This window comes from Mercenaria mercenaria, chromosome 10 (assembly GCF_021730395.1).
Source record: "Mercenaria mercenaria strain notata chromosome 10, MADL_Memer_1, whole genome shotgun sequence".
Taxonomy (NCBI): domain Eukaryota; kingdom Metazoa; phylum Mollusca; class Bivalvia; order Venerida; family Veneridae; genus Mercenaria; species Mercenaria mercenaria.
The window spans coordinates 44,651,262-44,659,161 of record NC_069370.1 but is presented as its reverse complement, the minus strand read 5'-3'; the positions used below and the strand labels follow the sequence as shown (position 1 = coordinate 44,659,161).

The following is a 7,900-nucleotide window of genomic DNA, read 5'->3' as shown; positions in this document are numbered from 1 at the left end:
TTATCTCTTATATTAAAGAATGTTTCTCATTGCAGAGTTGGTGCAGCCGTTCTGCGCATGCGCGGAATTATTATCAAATGGAACGCACGACAAAAATACTCATTTTTTTGCATGTCCGCACGCATTTAGTGTGTAATGTGCATAATATACTGACTAAAGGTTAGGGTTAGAATCACCATGGTTACAAAATATATAAATTTAAAGTGTTTTTGTTCAAATTTAGTTAATCCGGTATATATCGGAGTCTGTATTATATCACGGGTGCACCAACTCTGTATTTAGTCACAGCCTTTATTAAATGATAACAATTTAGGACAAATTAAAAATAGTTCATAGCACTGACATCTGTAGCAGCTTTAAATGATTTATGTTATTTTAGGGGCAGCATTACCAGAGTGCTTTGCATTTGCTATACAGTATGACTCAAACATACATGGTGCACTCTGACAATATTATATATACATGTATATAATCACGAGAATGAAAGCTATAAGATCCAGTCTAGTTTTGTAAAAATGTAAGGGTACACTACAAAACCTATATGTAAAAGAAGCACACAAATGTCATACATATAGGTATATAGTCACCCTTGTGAACCAAGGGGTGACAAATGGTCATCCCAGAGTGTCTAAGAGTCTGTGGGGAAGGGAATTCAGTTGTCTGTAAAGCTGTCCCTGATGGAGGGTCATAAGATTCTTTGTGTCAATATAGGTATCTTGGAGTATGGCCTTTGTTCACAGGTGACCTGGCTACCATAGGTAGCCATTAACACAAGTTTGGAATGTTACTCATTATCATAGACATTAATGTAACTATTTGTTTCTATGTAGGAAGAGAACAAGAATAAAGATATCATGGTGAGAAAGTTGCAAGAAGAAAATCAGCAATTAAAGGTAATAAAAGTGTAGATATTGTAGTTTATGAGTCTTACATGCTGGTCTATAAAATCTGGCTAGGCTAAATTGTTATCATATAGGCCATGAGAGGAAATGAAGTTTTAAAGAACCATTAGTCTACTTTACTAAGTTTTTGAAGTATCCCCCTGTATTTAATAATGCTTGTCCGGAACATGACTTGAAGTTGTAAAAGGCTTTTGATTGAAAAATCACAGTATGAAAGAAGCCACCGATAGAAAATGCAATATCAAAGAAGTACAACTCTACATGGCCTACTTTTTATTAGTTCGAGTATACGAAGTAAAAGAATAGCTATCCTACTTGCCCCGGCGTCAGCGTCCTTCCGCATCCCAACCTTGGTTAAAGTTTTGGTGCACTTTCTCTTTTTTCAACTTATCTCTGTAATTACTTGATGGATTTAATTCAAACTTAAAATACTTATTCCTTATCATTATCCACATCATCTGATGTAAGGGCCATAACTCTGGCACCAATATTTTATGAATTATCCCCCCTTTGCACTTAGATTTTAAGGTTAAAGTTTTGATGTACTTTCACTCTATCTCTGTTATTACTGAATAGATTTGATTCAAACTTAAAATAGTTGTTCAGTATCATCACCCACATCATATGACACAAGATGCATAACACTGGCACAATTTCTCATGAATTATTCCCCTTTTTACTTAGAATTTTAGGTTAAAGTTTTATGCACTTTCACTCTATCTCTGTTATTACTGAGTGGATCTGATTCGAACTTAAACAACTGTTCAACATCATTACCCTTATCATATGACACAAGTTGCATAACTCTGGGACCAATCTTTCATGTATTATTTCCCCTTTTTACTTAGAATTTTAGGTTAAAGTTTTGGTGCACTTTTACTCTACATCTGTTATTACTGAATGGATTTGATTCAGACTAAAATTAGTTGTTCAACATCATCACCCACACCATATGGTGCAAGGTGCACAACTCTGGCACCAATTTTTCATTAATTACTCCCTCTTTGTACTAAGAATTTTAGGTTAAAGTTTTAATGCACTTTCACTCTGTCTCTGTTATTACTGAATGGATTTGATTCAAACTTAAAATAGTTGTTCAACAACATCACCCACACAAGGTGCATAACTCTGGCACCAATATTTAATGAATTATGCCCCTTTTTGCTTAGGATATACTTATATAGTGTTTTGATAGATTTTATTTTTTCCTGTCTTATTACTTTAAGTTGACATTTTTGCCATAGACTCAGGCTGTTGTGTAATATCTTCATCCACAATTGGAGTCATTAAACACTCCAGTGACAGCTCTAGTTTCCTCAGATGTGCCCAGTCTCACTATCCACCATCGAAATAGTCGAACGCGCTGTCTCCTGTGACAGCTCAAATCACTAAACATTTTGAATTGGAATTGTAGGTCTAAACTTTCCAGAAAATGAGTTTAATTGTAGTTTTCTGAAATTATAATCACAAGTGGCAGAACATAGGTTTCTGCATGATATAACTAAATAAAATCATGGTAATTCATCAAATTTTTTCAACAACTTATTAAATTACTATGAAGTAATTTGTAAAATACAAGGAATTTCAGGGAGGTAACAAGTTTCAGATCTGAAGGAAGAAAATTACCTGCACACAATGATAAAATATAGATTTTGCAGAAAAAATTTAATTGTTTTAAGAATATTTGAAAAGGATTAAAGAACTATGCAAACAAAGATGACGTAATAAGGTAGATCTTTATTAGTCCCCTACTGGTTCCGGGAACTAGAGGAAAGCACTTGTCCGCCCATCATTCTGTCCGGCTGGCCGTCCGCAATTTTGTGTCCAGTCCATAACTAGGTCATCCATGAAGGGATTTTAATATTACTTGGAACAAATGTTTCCAATTATAAGACGACGTGTCATGCGCAAAACTCGGTCCCCTACCTTAAAGGTCAAGGTCACAATTCAAGGTCAAAGGTCAGTAGGGGTTTCTTGTCTATGATGATGTGCTCTGGAGAGATGCAGGTTCAAGGTCACACATAGATGTTAAAGGTCAAAATTGACATTAAACTCTTACTTGTATGTTTTCCTTTGCAGCGACCACTTGAGAATGAAAGGGAGCCCTTGGTGGATGAAAGTGAGCAACCAAGCAAGAAAGTAAAGGTAATAGATATAATAATTTACATTGATCAAGTTTTTACATGTAATTCATGCTCTTGTGTATTAGACTTTCAGAATTTCAGTGTAAATTAAAGTATGATCTGTGGTGAGACAAAAAGCTTTTGAGTGAGTAGTGAAAATATAATTTTCAGCAATCCCATAAAAATGGGTAGATGACCCCTATTGTTTTTGGGGTCACTCTGTTAAAGGTCAAGGTCACAGGGGCCTGAACATTGAAAACCATTTCCAATCAATAACTTGAGTACCACTTGACCAAGAATGTTGAAACTTCATAGGATGATTGTACATGCAAAGTAGATGACCCCTATCGATTTTGGGGTCATTCTGTTAAAGGTCAAGGTCACAGGGGCCTGAACATTGAAAAACATTTCCGGTCAGTAACTTGAGAACAACTTGACCCAGAATGTTGAAACTTAATAGGATGATTGGTCATGCAGAGTAGATGACCCCTGTCGCTTTTGGGGTCACTCTGTTAAAGATCAATGTCACAGGGGCCTGAACATGGAAAACCGTTTCTGATCAATAACTTGAGAACCTCTTGACCCAGAATGTTAAAACTTTATAGGATAATTGGACATACAGAGTAAATGACCCCAATTAATTTTGGGGTCACTCTATTAAAGGTCAAGGTCACAGGGGCCTGAACATGGAAAACAATTTCCGGTCAGTAACTTGAGAACCACTGAACCCAGAATGTTGAAACTTCATAGGATGATTGCTCATGCAGAGTAGATGACCCCTATCGATTTTGGGGTCACTCCGTTAAAGGTCAAGGTCACAGGGGCCTGAACATTGATAACCATTTCTGATCAATAACTTGAGAACCTCTTGATCCAGAATGTTGAAACTTAATAGGATAATTGAACATGCAGAGTAGATGACCCCTATGGATTTTTGGGTCAGTCTATTAAAGGTCAAGGTCACAGGGGCCTGGTCATGTGAAATCATTTCCAGAAATAACTTGATAACCACTTGACCTAGAATGTTGAAACTTAATAGGATGATTGGACATGCAGAGTAGATGACCCCTATTTATTTTGGGGTCACTTGATCAAAGGTCAAGGTCACAGGAGCCTGAACAGTGACTTGAGAACCACTAGGCCAAGAGTGTTGAAACTTAGCAGGATGACTGGACATGCCAAGTAGATGATCCCTATTGCAGCCAGCCATCAGTGTCTCTTTGACTTTCGCTCATGACTCCTATTGACTTCTTGCCTATACCACTTTGCATTGGGGGAGACATACGCTTTTTTGCAAAAACATCTTCTAGTTATATCTGTCCCGGTACAAACACAATAGAAATTTGATTGAGAAAAGACAAAAAATAGTGTTTTAATGCATTTAAATAGCATTTAATGTGTCAAGTAATAATTTCAAAGCCCTCTTTACAAAAACAACAAATATTTTCATGTTTATCAAAATTTTCTTTTTCTGTTACCTTTTGACATTGTGCAAGTTCCTATAGATATAAATGAGAATATTTGTTTGTCTTTTCAGTTCTCTGTTGGTGAAAAAGTTTGGGCATTGTATAAGGATGGACATTCCTACAAGGCCAGGATTATAAGGATTAACAAAATTGTAAGTATATTTAGTTATACATGTATTTATAGTGGCACTGACTTAATAAGTAACTGAGAGTATAATCTGTGATCAAGGGTTGACTACACTTACAATTACTATAACATCTCACTAACTCCCTTGCAATTACTAAAGCGAAGAATTTTTTAGAAAGAAATCAATACAACTGAGTCATGATTCCCAACACTTTCACCTTCTATCATTAAAGGTCTTGAATACTTTTCAAGTTATTCTCTGGACAAGCATTTATTGTTTATACGAAAAAAAGTAAGATAATTAAAAAAGAAACGTAATAGGCTGACCTACTTCACAATTGCAGCTATCAATTGTGTGAAGTATCAAACATATACCACTAATACTTCTGAAGTTATGCTCAAGATACTTAGTATAAAAAGCAAGGTAATAGTAATTAAAACATTCCTCCCAGTATGCAGTTACTTAGGACTAATTTTATCATTCACCAACAATCAATTAACATTATATCATTATGTCAATAGCATTAAAAAGTTACTTTTTGCCAGTAATTGTTTGCAGTATATTAATAGTTATTCAATATGTTCCATTGCAGCCTACAGGGTGAAGTATATTCAAGATGGAGTGGTCCATGATGTGGATGGTGAAGGACTCGTTACTTATGGTTGAATTACCAGAAATTTTCATCTTATGAACACAATAGAGATGTTAGATCTTAATCAAACTTGCACTTGTATCAATCCTTACGAGAACCAGTCAGATTCCATATTACAAAATCCTATGAACTGATTTTATGTCAAATTAACTCCGTCTGTTTCAAATTAAAATTGGTATGTCCCAGTAACTAATGAAGATGCTGATTTGAAAACTATCAGGGGAGAATAATTAACTATTACAAATAACCTCACTTTATTTTTATGTTTTATATATATTGCATGCATGACCATCTTGTTTTTCTGTGCTAGCATCTTTTATACTTTGTAATACCATTTTGTAATTTCATCCAGTTTTGTGAGGCATTGTTTTATTTGATTTTTGAACTGGTTGTGACTTTGGGTAGATTGACGGGGGCAGTCTGTCGCGTCCATTACCTCCCTTTGTTTCAAATTAAAATACTAGGTTTATTTCAGTAAGAAATAAAGATGTTTTGAAATTTGATTTATACCCTGGGATGGACTCGGACAATCAGGGTACATAACTATGGACTAATTTTTGTCAGATTACCTCCCTTTGTTTCAAATTAAAATGGATATATCTCAGTAGCTAATGAAGATACTGATGTGGAAATTCATTAATGATGAAAGATGGGCTCAGACAATCAGGAAAGATAACTGTTGACAAATTACCTCCCTTTATTTTTATATTGCATATATTGCATGGCCCTCTTGTTTACTGACCTAGCTTCATAACTACTTTGTAATACCATTTTATGACTTTATCCAGTTCATGAAATTCATCCATTTGATTTGGTTTTTAATATAAAGATGAACAGGATTTAAATTGTATGCATTTATCCTGTCATGTATTGTCATTTTATTAAAAATATGATATAATTGGTATCATGCTCTTGGTTTAATTATTGCACTGATCAGTTTAAGTCATGTGTGGCCCCTGAAAGTTTTAATATCCCCGCCGATGAAATTGGGAGAGGGGTATTGAAATGGCATTGTTTGTCCGTCAGTCAGTCCGTCCGTCCACAGCCATTTCTCGATAAACTAGAAGGTAGAATTTCAGGAAACTTAAATTAAACATGAACCAATATACTGCGATGATGCCCATCAAGGTTTTTATCGGATTGGTCAATTTCCCTTTTTTGCCCTTGTTTAATGAAAAATTCACGTCTGCAGCCATTTCTCAGTAACAAGCTGGTAGAATTTCATAAAACTAGAAATAAATATAAAACATACTTCGATGATGCCTGTCTTTTTTTTCAATTGGTCAATTTTCCATAGAGTTATTGCCCTTTAATTGAATGTTTAAAAATCTACAGATTTGTACATAACAAACCAACCCATTGGTAGAATTTCATTAAACTTTTTTCATTCTTTTCCATGAACATTTAGTATAAACATCTGAAGTTTTGTACCACACTGGCCACCACCTTACCTTGATCACATCCCCTCCCCCTTTCCCTCCCATCCACCCTCAAATTATTTTTTTTTTTTATTATTTTATTTCAAACGTTCCATGAATATTTATTAGCATGCAAAGTTGTACTGTTCGCCAACCTCACTCTCGGTCTTGCCCAGCACCCCGATAATGCATCAGCATCCCCCACCCTTTTTTTAAACTTTTGTGATCACCCTTCGTCCGTCTCAGACCGTCCGTCCGTGTGTGCGTCCGTCAACAATTTCTTGTCTGCACGATAATGGTTTCATTTATGATTTTATTGTACCCCCCGACAACAAAGTTGTAAGGGGGGGGGGGGGGGTGGTATACTGGTTTCAGGTTGTCTGTCTGTCTGTCCGTAGACGCAATCTTGTGCGCACCATCTCTCCTTATCCTCTTGACAGAATTTAATGAAACCTCACACAAGTGATTAGTACCAACAGTAGTTGTGCATGGGGCATGTTAGGTTCTTTTAGAAAAAAAATTTGCAGAGTTATGGGACTTTGTTTTTTTGTTACTATACTATATACATAGACACAATCTTGTGCGCACCATCTCTCCTCATCCCCTTGACACAATTTAATGAAACTTCACACAAGTGATTAGTAAGAACAGTAGTTGTGCATGGGGCATGTTAGGTTCTTTCAGAAAAAAAATTTGCAGAGTTATGGGACTTTGTTTTTTTGTTACTATACTATATACATAGACACAATCTTGTGCGCACCATCTCTCCTCATCCCCTTGACACAATTTAATGAAACTTCACACAAGTGATCAGTAACAACAGTAGTTGTGCATGGGGCATGTTAGGTTCTTTCAGTGACAAAAATTGCAGAGTTATGGGACTTTGTTTCTTGTTAACATACTATGTACATACAGTCTGCATATGCAATCTTGTGCATGCCTAATCTACCAAACCCTTACACACAATTTAATGAAACTTCACACAGTACCAACCCTAGTTGTGTATGGTGCATGTTACATTTTTTTAGATAAATATTCTGCATAGTTATGGGACTTTGTTTTTTGTTACTATACTGTATACATACAGTCTATATACATACAGTCCACATAATTATGCAATCATGTGTGCGTCAAATTGCAATGTACTATGTCAGTGCATGCGGGGGGTACATCCATCACCTTTAGTGATAGCTCTAGTTTTAACCAAACTT

At 35.6% G+C, this 7,900-nt stretch overlaps 1 long non-coding RNA gene across 1 annotated transcript; it reads left to right on the top strand.

Annotated features, from left to right (window-relative positions):
- Positions 1 to 2,565: 2,565 nt before the first annotated feature.
- Positions 2,566 to 6,175, top strand: LOC123542134 (uncharacterized). Its single transcript, XR_008372748.1, has 3 exons — positions 2,566 to 3,047; positions 4,563 to 4,643; positions 5,212 to 6,175. It is a non-coding gene; the product is annotated as an uncharacterized LOC123542134 (long non-coding RNA).
- The last annotated feature ends 1,725 nt before the right edge of the window (positions 6,176 to 7,900 follow it).